This window comes from Panthera pardus, unplaced genomic scaffold, assembly GCF_024362965.1.
Source record: "Panthera pardus isolate Hobbes unplaced genomic scaffold, ASM2436296v1 HiC_scaffold_13, whole genome shotgun sequence".
NCBI lineage: Eukaryota > Metazoa > Chordata > Mammalia > Carnivora > Felidae > Panthera > Panthera pardus.
The window spans coordinates 72,303,121-72,325,752 of NW_026526688.1; the positions used below are offsets into that span (position 1 = coordinate 72,303,121).

General features: G+C 38.2%; 1 protein-coding gene across 3 annotated transcripts in view; it reads left to right on the plus strand.

The window, feature by feature from the left end:
• The first annotated feature begins 21,781 nt into the window (after positions 1-21,781).
• Positions 21,782-22,632, plus strand: part of MAP9 (microtubule associated protein 9) — a 37,869-nt gene continuing 37,018 nt past the window's right edge. For all 3 annotated transcript variants that reach the window (XM_019441177.2, XM_019441178.2, XM_019441179.2), the window contains exon 1: positions 21,782-21,913. The gene's annotated coding sequence lies outside the window, so the exon portion shown is untranslated. The remainder of the gene's footprint in view (positions 21,914-22,632) is intronic.

Consider the following 22,632-nt stretch of genomic DNA (forward strand, 5'->3'; position numbering starts at 1 on the left):
TTATTGAATGACACCACCCTGACAGTTTTAATGAGAATCCGTTATAGCTAGATAAGAAAGAGGGAGTCTATAGAGACAAAGTCGGCCAAATGGAGCCTGACCAATCCATTCATCTTTCACTGCAGTCACTGTTTGGCCCCAGCCTTCTAAAAATGAAAGATCCATATAGGCTGGTTAATCCCACTCAAGAAATGAAATCTGTGGGCCAACGGTGTCCGTGTCAACCAGGAGCCCGTTAGAAATTCAGAAGCTCAGATTCTACACCCATACCTGCTGAATGAGAATCTACATTTTAACCAGCGGCTGAAGGGATTTGCAAGTGGAGAACCTCTGGTCAAATGCACAGGGAACCCCCTTACGTATGTACTCCCAGAAGCTAACAGGCTGCTGTGCAGAGATTAAGAGAGTCCTTGCCTCAACTGCATGCTTACTAAGGCTCACTAGGCTCATGTGTATTTGCTTAAGGCCAGCATAGGCCTTTTATAAATCCCACAATGTCCCCTCGCCAAAGCCTAAGGTCTAAAGCTATATATCCTGGTGCCACAAGGCCTCCATGTGTTATTTTGTTTCATAAAATTTACCTAGTTTGTTTCTCAAGGTTCACATTTAAATGAACCACATGCAGGATTTTCTTTTTCTTTAAATAACATAAAATTAAACATTTTAAGGGGTCCCTGGATGGCTCAGTCGGTTAAGCCTCCGATTTCAGCTCAGGTCATGATCTTACGGTCCGTGAGTTCAAGCTCTGCAGCGGGCTCTGTGTTGACAGCTCGAAGCCTGGAGCCTGTCTCAGATTCTGTGCCTTTCTCTCTCTGCCCCTCCCCTGTTCACACTCTGTTTCTCTCTCTCAAAAAATAAATAAACATTAAAACATTTTTTTAATTAAATATTTTAAAATGTACAATTCAGTGGCATTTAGTATGTTCACAATTCTGTGCAACCATCACCTCTATACAATCCCGAAACACTTTTCATTGCCACAAGAAACTTCATACATGCTTTAACAGTCTCTCCTCTTTCCCCTTTGTCCAGGCCACGGCAACTATGATTGGCTTTCTTTCTCTATTGATTTACATACTCTGGACATTTCGCATGGATGAAATCATACAATTCATGCTCCTTTGTACCTGGTTCCTTTCACTTTGCATAGTGTTTTTGAGCTTCATCCATATTGTAACATATATCGATACGAGATTTCATTCTTTTTATGGCTCAATGACCTTCTGTTGTGTGGATATACCACTTTGTTTATGCATTCATCAGTTGCTGGGCATTTAGGTTGTTTCCAATTTGAGCTATTGTAAATGTTTCTAAGAAATTTGTGTATAAGTTTTTGATTAAATACCTATTTCTAGTTCACTTGGGTATATACCAAGAAGTGGAATTACTTGGTATCTTGTGGTTTCGGTTTGCATTTTCCTAATGACTAACGGTGTTGGGCATCTTTTCATGTGCTTATTCCTCACTTGATTATCTTCTTTGAAAATGTATCTTAACAAATCTTTGGCCCATTTTTGTTAATGGAAATATAACTGACATTAAACGTTATATTAATTGCAAGTGTACAATATAATGATTCAATATGTGTATATATTACAAAAATGATCAACACAGTAGGTCTAGTTAACATCCATCGCCACACATAGTTACACATTATATTTTTGTGATGAGAACTTTTAAGATCTACTCTCTTAGCAACTTTCAAATATATAGCACAATATTATTAACTAAAGTCACCATGTTGTACATTACACTCCCCCATTTTTTAAATGTTCATTTATTTATTTCACTTTTGAGAGAGAGAGAAAGCATAAGTGGGGGAGGGGCAGAGAGAGAGAGAGAGAGAGAGAGAGAGAGAGAGAGACAGAATCCAAAGCAGGTTCCAGGCTCTAAGCTGTCAGGGCAGAACCCCAGGCAGGGCTTAAAACCACAAATCAGGAGATCATGACCTGAGCTGAAGTCTGAAGCTTAACTGACTGAACCTCCCAGGCTCCCCTCCCCCATTTTTAAAAACTGGGCATTTTGTCTTTTTGCTGTTGAGTTCATTTGCACACCCATTCCAAATCTGATTTCAGAACCACCTGGGAGATAGATGTTGGAGGAAGTCAGATCTGCCTTATTATTGATGAAGCCATAACAGAGGCAACAGCTGAAATGGGAGAGTTAAGTAGAGTGATTCTGCCTCCTTCTCCAGTCCAGATCCTGCACTAGCTCTCCCAACACAGGATTGTTGCCTCCAGGATTTTATCCAGGATTGCTGCCTCATGTTGTGGTGGTTGTTTTTAAATGTTTATTTACTTTTGAGAGAAAGAGAGCCAGCCAGGAAGTGCAGAGGGGCAGGGCGGGGGGAGGGGGGGGATCAGAAGCAGCCTTCCCACTGACAGCAGAGAGCCCAATGAGGGGCTCGAACACTTGAGCCATGAAATCATGACCTCAGCCAAAGTTGGGCCCTCAACCTTTGGAGCCATCCAGGCGTACCTGCCTCACATTGTTTTGAATGGAGTGAGGCGAAAGAGATATCTTACTTTCAGCTTTTAAAATGGTTAGCTCTAACCACATGAAAAATATGGATCAATGGCTTTGATGAAGTAACTCATCCCACTTCCGTGGAGACGAGTAAAGCATGGGTTAAGAGGCCACAATTCCTTAGTAAGGAAAATTCTTCCTCCTAGGAACCAGAAAGTGGGGAAAAATCATCTCCCTATTTGAACCACCAGAACAAAAGTATTTTAATTTTAAAATCACTTGCTTATTTTAACAACGTAAACTTGACATTTACTAAATATCGAGGTGATTTTTTTTCCACAGTCCTTCTCATTTTGTGTTTTAGATTGCATTCCTAAAATGAGTATGACATCGACTATCAGATTAAATGTTTATAAGAGTATTGTGACAGTTAAGGGACTAAAAATAAAAACAGACCACAATAGAAAATGTTTATATTGTATTTGGTTTTGTGTTCTTGAATTCTTTTTTATTTTTAGTTTTCTTGTTTACTTTGTCAGTCAAAATAAATTATGTGTTTGTTTCTGGAAGCATACAATAGTCTTGATTACCCCATTAAAGGGAGTCAAGCAGAGACATTTCATGGTTGAAGTAATTCCTTTAGAGCATATTATTTGAAGTACCAGACAGTACGTGGAAAAGAACACTGCCTGCCTGACATGCTTTTGGGAACCTCCAGTGAATCAGCCATCATCAAGCTGTGGGCAGCACAGAGCATTCGCAGTTGTTCCTGATGATTCTCACACCACTCGATTTCCTTAACATTTATGGTAGCTTCCCTGCTTTTCTGGAACAAAGGTCTTTCTGTAGTTTTTAACCCCTAATGGTCTATATTCCATCCCTTCTGGCTTTAAATACTTGAAACGGTTTCTACTCCTCTTACTGCACTCTGGCTGATGCAATTTTTGCTACCAGATAGCGTTCTGGGCGCATCAGAGAGCTTCCATGACTACCCAAGAATATCTTCTCCCTCCTAGACCCCAGGCCACGATCTGACTAAAGCAAATCTAAATTTTATCCTTCTACTTATAATGACAGCTCAAGCTGAATTATAGTGCTACTTGAATTCATAGTCTGAGCAGGTCTTCTTTATAAGTCAGGACATGGTTGAGAAAGTATGAGTCCTAAAGGCTGGACTTGAGAAATATGGGGAGATTCGGAATAATCTAGCAATGTTTCTCCTTTAAATTCCACTGGGTCTGTTCAGGAGCAAGCGCTTGATTTTCTTAGTCTCAGGGCATTAGATATTCTTTCTTGGAAATCCTTTATTGCCTTTATTTGAGGTATTTTTCTTATTCCTCAAAATGTGTTCTCCATACTTCTTAATAGCTTTAGATCCATAACTAGAGTTGAGTCCTACATGCTCTATGTGAACAAATAAAAAGTATGGAAAAGGGAAAGGGAGCATGAAGACCAAAATAATCACAATATCTTTCAATGTATTTCAGCACAAACCTGGAGAATATTTATTAAAATAGATTCTATAGGTGTTAAACCAGGGAGGGACTAGACTAACACAGATGCAATTTTTTGATTGCATATTTATCAGAGGGTCTTTATTTAATGTGCTGGCTCAAACCCTAGGAGTAGCTTTAATTGTTGGTTGTCTGATGGAAATCTAGACTCGGTGGTATTGTATATTTAATGAACTTGAGATTCCAGAACTTTTTTTGTGTAATCCCAAGAAGAAATCTAAAGAATAAGAAGATGGAAATGTTGGAGTAGCTTTATTATGTGTAGCTCATTCAACCAGTCTCTACCAGATGCCTTGAAGAACCCTGAAGGACACTCCTCTGAAGCATTGACATATGTCGGTGAGGGGACCTCCAGCATCCTTGAAGAGCTCTAATGCAGTTCTTTGTGGGCCAGAGTTGATGGTAGATATTATACCAGGAAACATATTCCTTAGTTTTACTGGGGAGGAAGTAAGATCTGAGAATGCTAGAGGCCAAGTAACAGCACTTAATTTCTAGTAATGAGGTGGGGCTGATTCTGTAATAAGTAGGAACGCTGGAGCAATAATGAGAATGAAGTAACCTGTAGAGATCTTTAGAGGCAACTAATTGATGATGCCAATTAGACAGTTGGGCAGCCTACAGAAGTCTCACTTGATCTCTACAATTACAAAAAAACCGTAAACATGCAGACCTCCAGGTTTTCGAAGATATTTGGTGCCACAATATCCCCTAAATCAATTCCCAGACCTGACTCAGTTCACGGATTCAAATTCACTTGAGGGGAAGATGAATATCATTGTGGATCAGGCAAAAGGGTCACAAGTATGAGTTCTAAATTTCCCTCTAATTTTAAGGGATCTATAGCCATTTTATGAAGCACTGGGGGAAGATAAACACAGAACACTGGCTCTGAGGTAAAGTTAAAATCTGGGGATCCAAAATGTCATGGTGTTCCATCAGTAAGAGAGGTTTGCTCTGTGAATATTTGTCAGCCTTTCTTTAGCTACCCCAGTGTATACTCAAAGCAGCATCTACAGCAAGGATGGAGGTTATACATGAGCTCAAAATAAATGAATGTTTTACCCAGGTCAGTTTTACTTTGGTCCATTTGGCTTGAGAATCAACCCTCTGCTAATTTGTGAATTGGCAATTGACATAGGCATTCCCTGCAACTTTTAGAAGCCACCTTGGCTCACTGAAACTAGCTTGTGGGTGATTGTGGTAGGAAGGGTTAAGAGGAAACCCTGGAATGGATCTTCCTTTTCAAATAATAAATTTTTAAAAAAGTACCGCCTATCTGAGGTGATTATAAATATCATGGCATCCACCCAAGACTAGAAGGGTACAGGAGTAGTGAGTCCTGTTGAGTCCTCAGTTAACTCACCTATTAAGTCTGTGTGGAAGACAGATTTATCGCAAAATAATAATAACAATAATAATAATAACAACGGTGGTCTATTATAGCTATATCAAGTGGTGACTCCAACTGCGGCTTCTGTTTCAGATGTGATCTCATTACAGACAGAAGTCCACAGAGCTCATGAGGCATTGTTTGAAGCTACTGAGTATTAAGAACCTTGTTTTAAAGATTTTTTTAAATGTTTATTTATTTTTGAGGGAGAGAGAAATGGAGCACTAGCAAAGGAAGGGGCAGAGAGAAAGAGAGACAAATTATGAAGCAGGCTCCCAGCTCCGGCTGACAGCACAGAGCCTGATGCAGGGCTCAAACCCACAAACTGAGAGATCATGAGACAAACATGACCGGACCCTTAACCAACTGACCCACCCAGATGCCCCTAGAACCTTTTTTTTGTTTTTGAAAGGGAAAGAGAAAAATAAAGCGCTTGTGTGAGTGGGGGAGGAGAAGGTGGGGGGAGAGAATCCTAAGCGGAATCCATGCTTAGCAGAGTCCACCATGGGGCTCGATCCCACGACCCCAGCATCATGACTTGAGCCGAAATCAAGGGTCAGTCTCTCAACTGACTGAGTTACCCAGCTGCCCCACATTAAGAACCTTTTTAAAAATTATACATATTGTTTAGCAAAAACCACTGGGAAACACTAATTTGCACATGGCAGAGAGCACACCATGCCTTCTCTGTTTTAACTTAAGGATATATGATCTATTTCTATTTCTTGATAAAGAACCCATGGCAAAGACCCCATAACCATGCTTACTTCTGCAAATAATTAATCTCTTTGAGAAAGAGCCCCTGACCTGGCTGCTGATCAAAACTTACCATCTTAGAAAATATGAATTGTTGTCAAAACTGCCAAGTTATGAAGTCGAAGCGACATAACAACACTCAATTATCAAGCGGAAGCAGTTCGTGCAAGATCGGGGCTCACGCAAGCCCTGAAGGCAGAAGTAAATTTACATAAGCTTCATATTTTTGTGGCATCTACTCCAACTGCATTTAACCTCGTCCTCAACCTAAACAAAAACCACTTGGGGAATTCCCTACGACCAGTTACTGAGAGAAAATAACCAGGCAATATGCCGATGTTGGTCAGCAGTAGCCCTGCAGCATTACAGCTCCTGAAGGAGAGTGAGAGGAAAAAAATCCTCCAGTGGGCAGAACTTGGGCAGTCAATCCGCTTATTCACTTTTGGTGCAATAAAGGGGGGACGGCAATTCCTCTACAAGGAGCTAATGAAATGCCTGATGATTTCTTGGAAATAAAAAAAAATAGAGAATTGATGACAAGAAGGTTTGTGGATAGACCATTGGAATGGGACCCAATTTTTAGTATATTGTTCTTCTAACAGAATGCTACATATAAAGCCAGGAGGACTATATTAATAACCAGGTGGACAAGAATAGCTGATGTTCTGTGAATGTTAGTCAGCTTTCTTCAGCTATCCCAGTGTTCACTCAAAGTGGCATCCACACAATGATGGAGGTTATACCGAGCTCATCGAATTAAATTTATCCTCACCCAAGCTGATTTGACTACTGTTCATGTTGAATGCCTAACCTTCCAACAGGTGACACCAACTCAAGCCCCTGCTAGGGCACCATAGGCAGAGAGGACCAACCAGCCATTTTTATACAGTTTGATTCTATTAGACTGTACCTATCATGGAGGAGGTTGAGATCTGTGATCACTAAAATATACACAGTTACTCTGTATATGGCTTTGTTTTCTCTGTTTAGCTTGCCCTGCCAGAGACACCACCCAGAGGTTTATGGAATGCTGTATTTACCATCATAGTATCCATCAGAGCACTACATTTGACTGAAGAACACTTTTTACAGAAGACAGATGTGATGTGCTAGGCTGATCCCATGGGACCACTGATTGTATCATGTCCCCCTTACTCAAAAGCGACTGGCCTCATAGTATACTTGAAAGGATTATTGAAGCCTCAGTTATTGTACTGGTCAGAATAGGATACTCTCCCACATGATGCAGTACATGCATTAAACCGGTATAGATACTATGACTGGCTCTCCCATAGGTACCCAGTTTCAAGAACCAAGAAAGGAAGTAAAAAAGCCTTGTCTTACTATTATTCCTAATGAATTACCTGAAGACTCTGTGTTTCTCATCCCTGAAATGGTAGGTTCTTTTCGTTGTGAAGGTGTTGTTTCCCAAAAGATGAATGCTTCCATCAGGAGATAAAACAATGGTCTCATTTAGAAGTTGAGACTGTGGCCTGGCCATTTGTGGCTTCTTTTGCCACCACGCAAACATGAGAGTAATTGATCTTGATTATTAAGGGGCAGTTGGGTTGTGTCTATAAAATAGGGACAGGAGGAGTTTATACGGAACATATAGCATGTATTATACAATAATTAATATGTGATGGAATATGTAATATAAAACATGGAAGGATTATCACATACAAACATATATTCACAGCTCCGTTATTGACTTTTTACCATGTGCTAACATTAGGATAAAAGTATTACATGTTTATCTTTATTAATCTTCTCAATAGCAGTCAGAGATAGGTATTTCCATTTTTTTCTCTGTTTGCAGAGGACACTGAGACTTAGAAACGTTGAGTAATTTACCCAAAGTCACAAAGTTATTAAGTGGAAGAGGCAAGATTTTAACACAGAGTTATGATTCCGAAGCCCAAACTTAATTGACACATTAAAACAAGCAAAATGCCACTATGCAAGACACATGAATGTAGTGCCCACTTGCAACATCTTTCAACATTTCCACTGAAATTGAAGATGTAAAGGAAAGTAAAAGCATGAAACAAATGTTTAACTAAAAACTCATAAAAAGAGAAAACAAAGAATACAGATTCAAATTTAATAAGCAAATGGAGGAAATTAATGAATAACGACACAAAAATGGCACATAAATCTAAGAGGTACTCATATGAATGACTAAAACGTGATAGGGTTATATCTAGTGTTAACAGGCATGGAGAATATTTATAAGATTGATAAATTGATATACCCATTGATAAATTGACTGCCCATTGATATACAAGAGTTGATGAGCACAGTCACAGGTGCAAGTGTGGTTCTGTACAGCATTATTCTTGTTAATTAATCAACATTCTTGCCCCACTGAATTGATTTTCAACCTTGCCTATTACCTTGTTTCTGATATTTTCCTGTCTAAAATATATTTTGATTCCGTTTTTCAAAGATTTATTTTCCTCTATTTACCTGCCATTTATACATATCCAATAACAAGAATATTCTAAACTTAAAGGAAACATCAGCAATTAACCCCATCCCTGAATCATAAATGTTCAACTTAGTCTTGTAAAACCTCTTGGCCTCCTGAAAGAGTAATATTCCACCATAAGTCAATAAGAAAAAGCCAGGTATAAGAAATAAGCAGAGGTGAGTTCACAGATTTATTCTAACACACATGTACGCAATTGTTGAAACAGTCCTCTTTACTGTTTTTGAATATAATTTTTGCATGCACTTTTAATATATTACAAAGCTGTCTAAGTTTGCAGTATTTGAGGAGCATATTGTGGCAGCTGATTCACGAAACAATATATTCTTCAGGACAAAATTAGCATCATTAACTATCATTACCAGAATCCAAAAGTAGATAAGCTGTTATGTTTATTGCACTGTCCTTTCAAAAGACTGTTAAGCAAATTTCATCCCTCTCCACTAAAAAATACAAAAATGGAAATTCATGCAACCCTTATCTGATGTAATATTTAACTCAAAAAAAGCCTTATAATTATGTAAGATCCATATCATATCTACACACACAGAGCACACAATATCCCTAACTTTGCATGTCTGTAAGTTACGTACAAGAATCATTTTTACTTTATTCTGTAACTGCCCACATATAACAGAGATTAAATGATGGAATCTCTCTATTTTAACATCTGGCCAGTGAGGAATAAAGGTGAATACACAGCGAGAAATGATCACATTGCGTTTGCTTAATTATGAAAGTTTTTGTGGAGGATGTAAATGTGGGAAAGAGTTTAGAATGACTGTATGTGGGAGGATCAGAAGAAAGGACATTTCTATTTAAAAGGTGGTTTCAAAACACAGTGTGTATGTAACAATAAAACATAGGTTTGCCTGAATAGAGTGAGAAGGCAGGCTTGGAGGCAGGTGTACATTCATGGCATTCTGTATTTCTCTAACTTTTGTTCACATTTTTGTTGCTATTCATTGTATCGACCCCTGCAAGATTATTTAGAGGGCTTAGTCCATTTCCAATTGTAAAGCTGTCAGACAAATTGGAGCTGTCTTCCAGTAATGGTGGATAAATTAAGTATTATGGTTTGGGAAACTGGTTTTCAGGTTGCACAAGAACTAGGAGATTCTTATCTTTCTCCTCCCGTTCTCTTTCTTAAAATAGAAGTCTATATTCAACACTTCAGTGGCTGTCAGAAATTTTTGCCACTACCTACTCTAAAAAAGATATTTTATTCCATAATCTCAACATATGTGTGTTTACAATATAAATATATTTATATCTTATGTAATATATTACACATATGTGTGATGTATTTCCCATATATAATTACTCATTATGTATATGGGAATACAGACTTTCTGAAATAGCACATACTTTTTCAGTTTGTAATGTCTGTGTATTTTTGTACCATTCTAGTCTAGTTTATGTCAGGAATTTCTTTGTAATCTTGATCACAGTCAAATTAATGCGATGACTCATTAAGTGGGTCACACTCACAGTTTGGAAAATGCGGCCCCTCCTCGCACACACTCAGGGATATAGCTTGAAGCAGTTCCTGCCCCGGGCACACCACCCACTCCTTCGTCCGGTCCTGTGCAGCGTTCCCTGGTTTTCATGTTCTTTCACTCCACATATATTCCTAGCACCTCCAATTTAGAAATGGACACAAATACGGTATCTGATTTCCAACTCCTTTGTTGAACCGGGGAGGTAATTATCCGTTCCTGTGTATTGTTCCCTGGGCGGGCTCTCACCGCCCTGCGGGTTCCACCAGTTCTCTGTGAACTTCGGGAGAGCTGTGGCGGCAACCGCCCTGGAGTCCTCCTTGCACGCCCCTCGACTCTATGCACACTGAAAATGGTAACATCACAATAATAATAATAATAATAATGAAAGCACCTCTGCAGTCCCCCATTTTCAAGATTTACCCTTATACTGACATGGATACAGGAAGTAGGATTGAAATTTCATAGAAATAACTAAGGTGAGAGTGGTGTGATAGAAATAGGGCAAAATGTCGCTTGGGTGGCTCAGTGGGTTGAGCGTCTGACTGGGCTCAAGTTCCTGAGTTTGAACCTCGAGTTGGGCAATGTGCTGACAGCTCAGAGCCTGGAGCATGCTTGGGATTCTGTGTCTTCCTCTCTCTCTGCCCCTCCCCCTCTCACGCTCTGTCTCTCTCAAAATAAATAAACATGAAAGAAAGAAAGAAAGAAAGAAAGAAAGAAAGAAAGAAAGAAAGAAAGAAAGAAAGAGAAAGAAAGAAAGAACAAGAGAAAAGGAAGGAAGGAAGAGGGCAAAATCTACCTCCAAAACATAAAAGCAATGCTCAAAGTGACAAAAGACCTTATTCAAAAATCATTTGAATCCTATTCCAAAACTATGAAAGCCTGAATGTTTTTAGGTGTGTATGCAACAAAAGTCTAACCATAAAATCAAGCAGAAATATTCTCATCAATAATTCAATGTCTGAAATTAAAAAATAAAATAAAATAAATGGAAGTATGTCTATTAATGTTTCCTGTAATAGAAATGTAGCTTATCCTAGGATTTTGGGTACTTCATATGTAATACTCAAAAAAAAAATTAAAAATAAAATAAAAGAAGAAATTCTTCCATTTTTTAAATTTAGTCAGCCTAGTCTATCAAAGTCTCCTAATTAAGACTATTTCTCTTTTCACTTTGACTTTATGCTTGAATTCTTTATTTGCCAAAAAAAAAAAAAGAAAATTATTAATATCTCTTTTGGGTTTTTTTAATGTTTATTTATTTATTTTGAGAGAGAGAGCACAAGCAGGGGAGGTGCAGAGAGAGGGGGAGAGAGAGAGAATCCCAAGCAGCTCTGGGCTGTCAGTGAAGATCCCAACATGGGGCTGGAACTCAGGACCCATGAGATCATGACCTGAGCTAAAATGAAAAGTCAAATGCTTAATCAACTGAGCCACTCAGGTGCCCCATAATATCTCTTTTAATATTTCAATACTTGAAGTGTCTGATAATAGTAATTTTTATAGTGTAATTATGCTCCCCAAAACCATCTTAAATTAAATATAATTTAATTATGCATAATTAAATTAATTATTAATTACTTATATATTTATATATAATGTATAATTATATAACTATTATTATTTATTAAATATATTAAATATAATAGTGTTGAGGAGGTTTTTTTCTTCAAGCTTTTATTTATATTCCAGTTAGTTAACATAAGCATAATATTAGTTTCAGGTATACAGTATAGTGATTCAACACTTCCATACAATATCCACTGCTCATCCCGACAAATGCCCTCCTTAGTTCCCATCAGCCATTTAACCCATGTCCCAGCCTACCTCTCCTCCAGCAACCCTCAGTTTGTTCTCTATAGTTGAGAGTCCGTTTTATGGTTTGCCTTTCTCTCCCTCATTTTGTTTCCTCCACGTTATCTGTTTCGTTTTTTAAATTCCACATATAAGTGAAATCATGTGTTTGTCTTTCTCTGACAGACTTATTTTGCTTAGATAATACTCCCTACCTCAATCCATGTCACTGCAAATAGCAAGATTTCATTTCTTTTTTGATCGCTGAGTAATATTCCATTGTATATATGTATATACCACATCTTCTTTATCCATTCATCAGTTGATGGACATTTGGACTCTTTCCATATTTTGGCTATTGTTTGTAAGACTGCTATAAATATTGGGGTGCATGTGCCCCTTCGGACCAGTACTTTTGTATCCTTTGGGTGGTAATTGCTGGATCTGAGTGTAGTTCTATTTTTAACTTTTTGAGGAAGCTCCATACTGTTTTCCACAGTGGCTTCACCAGTTTGCATTCCCACCAACAGTGCAAGAGGGTCTCCCTTTCTCGGCATCCTTGCCAACAGTGGTTTCCTGTGTTGTTAATTTTAGCCATTCTGACAAGTACAAGGTGATATCTCACTTTGGTTTTGATTTGTATTTCCTTGAAGATTAATGATGTTGAGCATCTTTTTCATACGTCTGTTTGCCATCTGTATGTCTTCTTTGGAAAAATATCTATTCATGTCTTCTGCCCCCTTTTGAACTGGATTATTTGGTTTTTTAGTGCTGACTTTGATAAGTTCTTTATAGATTTTGGATACTAACCCTTTATCAGATATGTCACTGACAAATATCTTCTCCCATTCTGAAGGTTGCCTTTTAGTTTTGTTGATTGTTTCCTTCGCTGTGCAGAAGCTTTGTATCTTGAGAAAGTCCCCATAGTTTATTTTTGCTTTCGTTTCGCTTGTCTCAGGAGACAAAGCAAAAAAGAACATCCAATGGAAAAAAGGCGGTCTCCAACAAATAGTGTTGGGAAAACTGGACAGAAACATCCAAAAGAATGAAACTGAACCACTCTTTTATACCATACACAAAAATAAATTCAGAATGTATGAAAAATCTAAATGTGCGACAGAAAACCATCAAAATCCTGGAGGACAACACAGGCAGTAACCTCTTTGACATCAGCCATAGCAACTTCTTACTAGATAGTGTTGAGTTTTTAGAGAGGAAAAGCAATTCTCAAGAAACCACAACACAAAGAAATAATAACCTACATATTATAGTAAATACATGGGGCATTAATTTCTACTGGGGCTTCATTCAGTTAAACGTTTATTGGACATTTATGATTTTCTATATAATGTTTTAGGTTTCAATCACATTGGTTGACTACTGAACCTATTAACAGACTATCACATAAATACTGTAATGCTACTGAAGGACAAGAGAACCAAATGTACGAGAGCCCTGATGTTGCTATTGCTGCCTTGGGAATGAGAAAGAAGATTGTGGCTCAGAAGTAGATTCCATTTCTCTAAACCATTGCCAAATGGGAAATAGTAAAACCAACTTGCATTAAGCCCTGATTAAAAAGACATCCATGAATATGGATAAATTAAATGTTCCAATGATATTTTTAATAATGACTTGTATGGACACATGACATGTACATATCCTTATTAAATTGAAAGATAATACAGAAGTGAAAACTTGTATGCTGGGTGACAAAATAAGAACTCAAGAAATTTTCTATAGATTGAACGATTGAAAAAATATGCCCCAAACCAGACAATGTTATTTAACACATTAAAATATCAAATCCCACATTTAGGTTCAAAGAATCTTTTGAATCATATGGTATCTAGAAAACCACAGCATCTGGTTGAATACAAGTCTATAACATGTACCAATGTGGAACCCTAGAAAGATGTTAACTTAAGCTCAGACTGTTATGCAATGTTCAGACCTTAAAAAGGAATCATTTCTTTGCATAGGTTAAGCCACATCTATGTTATTCTGTTTATCTTTAGACACAACTCTTTTTTAAAAAAAGAATTAATTTTTTTAAATTATTTTTGAGAAAGAGAGAGAGCACACTAGCAGGGGAGTGGCAGACAGAGAGAGAGAGACAGACTCTGAAGCATGCTCCAGGCTCTGAGCTGTTGGCAAAAAGCCCAACGTGGCACTTGAACTCATGAACCATGAGATTATGACCCAAGCCAAAGTCGGACACTTAACCGACTAAGCCACCCAGGAGCACCTGGGCACAACTCTTAATGGACAAAATTGAATTATATTGCCCAGAAAAGAACAACCAGGATGGTAATGGGATGCAACTACGGGAAATAGCAGTAAAGGGAAATGGAGAAGGGGGGGGGGGGGGGGGGGGGAGTATGCTAAATCTTTCCAACATGGAAGTTTTATCATATGAATGAAGGATTGTATTTATTCCCTGAAACTCTGCAGAATAGGACTAGAATCAATGTAAAGAAAGTGGGGAAGCACATTTTGATTAAGTATGAAGAATAAAATTGTGACAAAGCTGCCCAACAATGGAAAACATGTATCATATGTTGATGTATTTCACCTATGTCATTGGGAGTGTTCCAGCAGCTGTTTTCCCTTAATATTGTCAAAGGCATTCATATAGCAAAAATTATTTTATTATTTCTATGGCATTCTAGGATTCAAGTTCCATTCTTGCAGGATAGCACAGCTTCATTTAGAGACGAGAGCTCTCTAAGTGAGACGTAATGTTCTTGAATTGCTTTGTCTAAAAGAATCTAAAACATACTCAAATATAAACTTTAAAACTGATGTTCATATAACCATATGCAAAATCATGTCTGATTACTTCATTGTCTCACTCCATCTAAAACAGCAAGATTTCCTTTTTAAAAAGGTGAGCCCAAATTTGCAAAAGATTTAGATTTTGCAACATAAGCACCCAAACAAGAAAGAAAGAAAGAAAAAAGAAATAAAGAAGGAAAGAAAGAAAGGAAAAATAAAAGAGAAATAAAAAGAACGGGAAAAAAAGAATCCAGAGTCTGTACTATCTGTAACTTTTCAGACATCACAAAATTTTACCAACCCCAAGCACACAACACTTGAAAATGCAAAACAGAGGGGTGCCTGGATGGCTCAGTCAGTTAAGCTTCAGGTCATGAGCTCACAGTTTAGGAGTTTGAGCCCTGCATCAGGCTCTGTACTGACAGCTCAGAGCCTGGAGCCTGCTTTGGATTCTGTGTCTCCCTCTCTCTCTGCCCCTCCCCAACTCATGCTCTGTCTCTCTCTGTCTCTCAAAAATGAATACAAATTTTTAAAAAATGTAAAATAAAACAAACACAATAAAAACAGAAAGAAAAAAAACCAGATTCACTGGCAAGCTAATACAGAAAATTTGTCTTATTAACAAGTATAGTACTGGCTTCTCTAAAGGGAAAATTTTGTGGGCCTTAATTATAGAAAGAAAAGCGACATTGTAATATATAATGCAGAAAAAAAGAAGTCTGGGGCACCTGGATTTTAGGCACACTTAAAATAAGAAAATGCCCCAGGGGTGCCTGGGTGGCTCATTTGGTTAAGCATCTGACTCTTGGTTTCCACTCAGGTCATGATCTCATGGTTCATGAGACCGAGCCTGGCATCAGGCTCCATGCTGACAGTGTGGAGCCTCCTTGGGATTCTCTCTCTCCCTCTCTCTGTGCCTCCCTTGCTTGCTTGCTCTCTCTGTTATTAAATAAATAAACATTTTATAAAAAAGAAGCCTGCATCAGATTGTTATAGAGTACATTCTTTATTCTTTCTCCATAATAGAAAAAAAAAAATCAGTTGATTATGGGTTGCATGGACATGCTGTTTAAAACAAAAAGTTGACATCTGGATCCAGCCCAAGGAATAAAACCATCACCTTATATATTTACTCAGGAATCACAAAAGTTCATTTTAAGGTTAAGAAACTTGCATAGTAGAAAGTTTTTATGAAAGTTTATTCTAAGTTTGGCTACAGCATATGTATATAAAATGCCTAAAACTGAATCCTTGATTGGGCAAATGTAGTGCCTTTGAAGTTACATAAACTATTTAGTAATACCTTAGCATTCATCATTGCCTGTTTTAAACATGAAGAGCTTTAACTTATGTTATTTTTAGTGCCTGTGACCTAATGGATTTCCTTAAGGGCACTATATTAAATAGTGCCTTCCTAGTGCTAGGAATAATAGTTATAGAATTAAGGAAATTTGAAATGTTTTACTTTGACTCACATAAGAATATTTTTCCTTTTACATTTTAAAACAATTTCTCCTTTCTTTAACCCTTAATGTTTCTTTTTAAACACTGAAGAAAATATTTTATGTTCATGTTTTTACTTGATATGTAGTTTTTAAGGTTGTGCCAATATCTGAAATTTATTAAAAAAAAAGATACAATAAAGTTGCACCGAATAAAATGAGAAGCAAAATTTAGCAAGCCAAATCGCATCTTATATAGGAGCAATAAGGGTATCCAACTAATGAATAAATCTAGGTGAAAACTGTTCTTATGCCTGTATGTTTTTATACATATGCTGTAAAAACTTTTCTGGAAGGCATTTTGGCAATAACTACAAAGCCAGTTAATGTACATATACTTTGAACCAGTGATTCCACCGAGTTTACCCAAAGTAAATAACTAAGGGGGCGCCTAGGTGACTCAGTTGGCTGACCAGCCAACTCTCGATTTCAGCTCAGTTCATGCTCCTAAAGTAGAGGGATGGAGCCCTGTGTCAGGCTCTGTGCTGAGTGTGGGGTCTGCTTAAGACTCTTTCTGTCTCTCTCTGCCCCTCTCTCCCGCTTGTGCTCTCGCTCTGTCTCTAACATAAATAAATAAAGAAAGAAATAAGACCCAATGTTTATTCAAAGTTGCTCATAAAAATTGGGAACAGTCTAAAGGACTATCAATAATAATTTTAGAATATACATAATTGTATAACTATAAAGTAATGCACAATTCAAATTGTAATTAACATGAAAGGATTTTCAAGTGAAAAGATCAGGTTCTAGAAGCATACATGTAACCTGGACATTTTCATGTGAATAGAAAAAACAGTATGGAAAAGAAGGCTAACTATTAACAATGACCATGGCTGAGTTTGGGAGAGTCAGGAATAGTTTGGGGTATGAGGAGCAGTTATGCAAAGTCTTTTAAAAATATTTATTAAAATTATATTTTCTTGTCACATTAAACTACTAAATTTCTAACATTCCAACATAAGGAAAAAGCTGATCATTCAATAAGCCTCATGAAAATTATTTTAAAAGTGGTTTATTTTTCAATGTAATTTTTAATCACTCTAAGCATAATAAAATAGCTCCAAAATATTAACGGTTATGTTCCTGTTGTATTCCCTGGTGCTAAATCCTTTGCTGCCATCTTTTGGAAGTAGGTTACTAATGCATGCCATGGGATTTCTCTTCCCTTCTGGAAAAGACTTCCCAAAGGAGAAAAACAAAGAAAAATTACATTCTTGCAGGAGTGCAACGCTAAAGCAAAATTAGGTTTTCTGTATAGTGTGAAGAATTTGTCTTACGTTATCCCCAGCTGGATTCTGGCCTCTCTTTGAAAATCCTGAAAGGGGTGATCTTTTACAAGGAGACTCTGACCGAGCAATGCCTGGGCTTTCCTCAATGCCGCGTCTTAATTCTACAAAAACTCACAAAATTTTTGTGCAAAAAAAATTTTTTTTGTCTTTTCTACCCCTAAACCAGATTTGTCTTAGAGAGAAGGTGCACAAAGCAGGAAGGTTTTGAGCAGTTCCGAAAACGTACATGAAAAGGGAGCTACAGTTGGAAGATGACATGTAAAACTACCTTACACCTTGTGGGCTAACAGATCAGGAAAGAAAGAACACACTAGCTCAACTTCGGAAGTAGGAATAATTGAGTTCTGTCTTTGAAACGTTACCAAAACTGAAGACTTCTTAAAACTTCAGGAACATCGTAAGATGTATAAGTAAGTAAGATGTATAAGTAACATCGTAGGCATGTATAATGCTGGTATATTTGACTAAAAATGGCCAGCTTCCCTCACTCATCAGCAGCTGATAAGCCCTTTTAATCAATTTTAATCACTTAAAATCACTTTTAATCAGCATATAAGTCTTGGCTGGTCATGGCTGTTTTTCATCAAGATTCGAATACTTCCCTTCTGTTAAGTTCTCACCCCACAAGCTGCATTTTGAGAAATGCACTTGTATCTGGGTGCTTCCTCTCATTCCTTTCTGCCCTGCGCACTCAGTGTTTAATGTAAATATAGTCTTTTATCAATTGACATGGAAGGGGATTTGCTTTTTGTAGCACGCTTCTCAGAATGCCAGACAGGTGCTTCATTTATTCACCCAGGGCCAGCTGTGAGTACAAGATCCTTTGTCTCTTTCTAACTTGTGCTGCCAGTCCCAAGACAATAAATAATTTGCCTGCTGAGGAGAGGGCAGGGAACTTTTGAAAAAAGAGTCACTCCTCAGATGCTTCTTGATTGAAAATAGATCTCATTCTCTTTGTCACCCAAAAGGGGGCACACTATCACTTTGTTCAAACGCTGGAATCTACAATGAGATAGACTCCACATTCAATGACCATTTCTTCTGCTTAAAATATACTTCTGATCCTTCCTTTTCTCCTAAACTCATTAATCAACTCACGCTTAATTTCTCTTTGAAAACTTTGTGTCTCCAGGAAGAATTCTTTGCTCTTTCCGGACAGCATCTCTCTTTGTACTTCTACAGAGAAATTAGCATGATGTAAAATCACCCCTGTTTGCCCAACCTTCCAGCTATCTCTGGTCTGTAAGATCCCTAGGCAGAACTCTAGTCTGGTTTACATTTGAACTTCCAAAATCTGACCAAGAATGTTATTGACATGGGTGTACCTACTGAATACATGAATGGATGAGTGAAGGCAAGGCTGAACAATGAAAAGGGCATAAACTCAAAAAATATTTGCAAAGCAAATATGTCTGAGATCAAATGTATTTTGGAAAATGAAAAAAAAATGTTACATGAGCTACAGAAGTTTTGTGTGTTGCAGTGTTGTATTTATTTTTTTTTTAATTGAATATATGTGATCTTGTTTTGGAATGCTTCAAAAATTATTTTTCAGTTTAAAATGCTATGTGTTTATTCATGAGTTCATTAAACAATTGTGTATTTATTGCAAACTGTGTTAGATAAAAATAATAGTATTAATTCAGGTATCATGTTGTTATTAACATATTATACTGAAGCTACCTGAAAATATTGATAAAGTACATAATATTCTGCAGCTTAAGGTAATAGAAAAATACTGTGCTTTACGTCTTGCGTACAATAAGTTCAGGTTAACTGTCTTTGTTTGCTGTAGCTTTGTAAAGGATAGCTTAATATTGTTTATTAATTATTTTGTACTAAGTTGAAAATAAAAATCTAGTGGGTACTGTGGAAAGGACAGGATCTTTTCTTTTTTTTAAATTTTTTTAAACATTTATTTATTTTTTGAGAGACAGAGGAGACAGTGTTAGCGGGTGAGGGGCAGAGAAAGAGGGACTCACAGATTCTGAAACAGGTTCCAGGCTCTGAGCTGTCAGCACAGAGCCCGATGCGGGGCTCGAACTCACGAACTGCAAGATCATGACCGGAGCCAAAGCCAAACGCATAACTGACTGGGCCACCCAATAGCCCCAATGATCTTTTCTTAAAGGTTATTTTCACTAATATTTTTCATGAATTTTCTTTTCTTTTTCTTTTTTTAAGTTTATTTATTTATTTTTGAGGGGAGGGGAAGGGACAGAGAGAGAGGGAGAGAGAGAATCCCAGGCAGACTCTGTGCACAGAGCCTGATGCAGGGCTCTAATCCCACAAACAGTGAGATCATGACCTGAGCAGAAATCAAGAGTCAGATACTTAACCGACTGAGCCACCCAGGTGCCACATGAATTTTGCTTTCTTAAATTACATCTAAGTGAAAACTATATATTAGCTCAATGGATAAAAAATGAGCAGAGTTTTTTTGAATGAATATAAATATATAACATGAAAAATAAGGACTTCACATAGTGGGACAATGTGCATGCTGTGTTCTTACTGTGGGCACGGGTACCATGATGGAATCATATTTGTTTATCCATAACTTATATGAAATAGAAAGTTAACAGTAACTGGTAAGAATGGATAATATTTCTCTTATGCAAAGACACAAAAATATTTGAAAACATCAAACTTAAAGAAATATTGATCAAACTGAGTTTTCCACACAAGTAGACTATGAACAGAGCACAATATTTTTAAAGTTGCCTTGTAAATATTGTTAAAAGTATAGTCTTTAAATTTCCTAGTTCTTGTGATGCACATTTAGCTTTCAATACATTAATTTATTAAATACATATCTGGGGGCACCTGGGTGGTTCTGTGGGTTCAGCACCTGACTCTTGATTTCGGCTCAGGTCATGGTCCCAAGGTCATGGGATCAACCCCTGCCCACCCCTGTCATGGTCTGTACTGAGTGTAGAGCCTGCTTGGGATTTTCTCTCTCTTTCTCCCTCTGCTCCTCTCCCCCATTCTATCTAAAATAAATACATAAATAAATACATAAATAAATAAATAAATAAATAAATAAATAAATAAATAAAATCTCAATGTGATTTATTTGTAAATAATTGTTGCATAAGTAAAAAATTAATAAACCTTAGAGATATGGGGAAAATACCAGGAACAAGTTTAATTTCTAGTCAGGGAATTCATTTGGACAATTTAGCAAGGACTAAGTCTTTTTTAAGTTAAAAATAGTAGAGGGGCACCTAGGTCAATCAGTCACTTAACTGGCTGACTTTGGCTCAGGTCATGATCTCAATGGAAGAGTTGGAGGCCCAAGTCAGGCTGTTTGCTGCTGCTTCAGATTCTGTGTCTCCCACACTCTCTGTCCCTACCCCCACTCACATTCTCTCTCAAAAATAAATAAACACTAAAATTTAAAAAAAAAATAAAAAATAGTAGAAATCATGTTATTTCGAAGTCTTTAAAGAATTGCTTCTGTCTTTCGTTTGTTTAAGGATTTGCTGTACTAAGTGATGTCTATATTGGTTACTTCAGCAGAATGTGGTCCCCCAGTCTATGAGACTATTTTGTTCATTGCCTGGCTTGATTTTAACCAGATTATCCATCCACTTCGTATACAAAGGAGGGGGGGGGGGGGCACTTTCCATGAAAGAAACACTTGGAATGGGTTTTCAGCTGTGTGCACAAGGGACTTTGTGTCTGTTGCATAAAAAGTGTATCTAATATTGACTGAAGGCCATCTCAGGCCTCTTGCAGGTGTTCCACCTACATTATTTCATTCAATACTCACAGCAACCCTCTAAAGTGGCTTTTTCCTTTTTCAGAAGAGGAAACGGGGTGGGGGGGCGGCAAAATTTGCATGACATCTCACGGGTATAGAGAAGGAGTGCCAGGATTCAATGGGGGCAGTTGGTCTCAGTCTGCAAATGTCTCTCTGTAGCTATTCTGTCCCATCTGTCAGTACACTACTCCGGTTCGCAAAACTTCAAATCCTAACTCTGACAAAACGGTGATTCTGCTTTGACTTAAACAGGTGGAGGTAAGGGCTCTCAGTCCTCTAGCAAGCGCATGGCTTGGTCCCGGGTGGGAGCCTGGGGGGTCCTGTCTCCTAGGCAACTGCAGTAGCACAGTAGGCTTTAATGCACCCTTTCCCCAGGACCCAAAGGGGTGACGTCATTTCCTCCGTCTGGGCGGTTGCCCCAGCGACGCGTAAGGCGGAAGAGCGGTGTCGGGTACCCGAGAGACCTGGCGGTGAGGAAGTCACTTCCTCCCAGAGACGCTGTTTCCTAGCAACCTCCTCCCATCTCCGCTTTTAGTCCCTCCTCTTTCCTCAGATCAGTGACAGTCTCCAAGAGCCGGCAGGCCCAGGCCCTGGCGAGAGGCTCTTGCCCAAGGCCAGGCGCTCAGTCCCTAGGGTAGCGGGGAGCTCACCGCAGGATCGGCTGGGTGGGTACAGAACACGGGTCCCGGGGTCTCGGAGGAAGGGGACTGGGACAGCGTTCGGTGTGCACGGGCCGGTCGAGTGCTGGGACCTGGGCTGTCTGTCGGCGCGGTGCAGTGCGGAGCCGGCGGGGACCCGGTTGCCACCTGGCCTGGCAAGAGCGGTTCCCGGCCGCGCGCTGCAGTGGATGGCAGGGTGACGGAGGCCCGAACCTCCACTCCTAGCACGAGAAAGGTTCACGGGCCCACTTGTGCAGTGATTTTAATGCTGCCTATCACGGAGGCTTCGTTTTGTTTTTAGCTCGCCCTATTAGCACTTTTATGGGAAGGAAGAGCGACTGGAAAAAAATATCGCTATTGCAGTTTAGCATTATGATCTTTGTCTTTCACTAGAACTGTACGCAAGGTTTTTTTGTTTTTGTTTTTGTTTTTGTTTTTGTTTTGTTTTGCTTTTTTGGTAGCGCTCTTGGGTGTATCTTTTATGCTGCCAGTCTCCTTGGTAGTTTTCTAAATAAGGTATGGCTCTTTCTTGGACAATGTTATACTTTGGGGATGGAAGAGAGGTGAATAAGATATTGTATTTTAATTGGCAACATTTTATCATATTAACCTGTTGCAGTCATTTATTTGATCATCCTTAAAATAATTGCAAAATAATTTTAGGATAACTTCAATTTGACTTTTCTTTGATAACAAACTGGTGAGAATTTTATATTTCTTTAGAA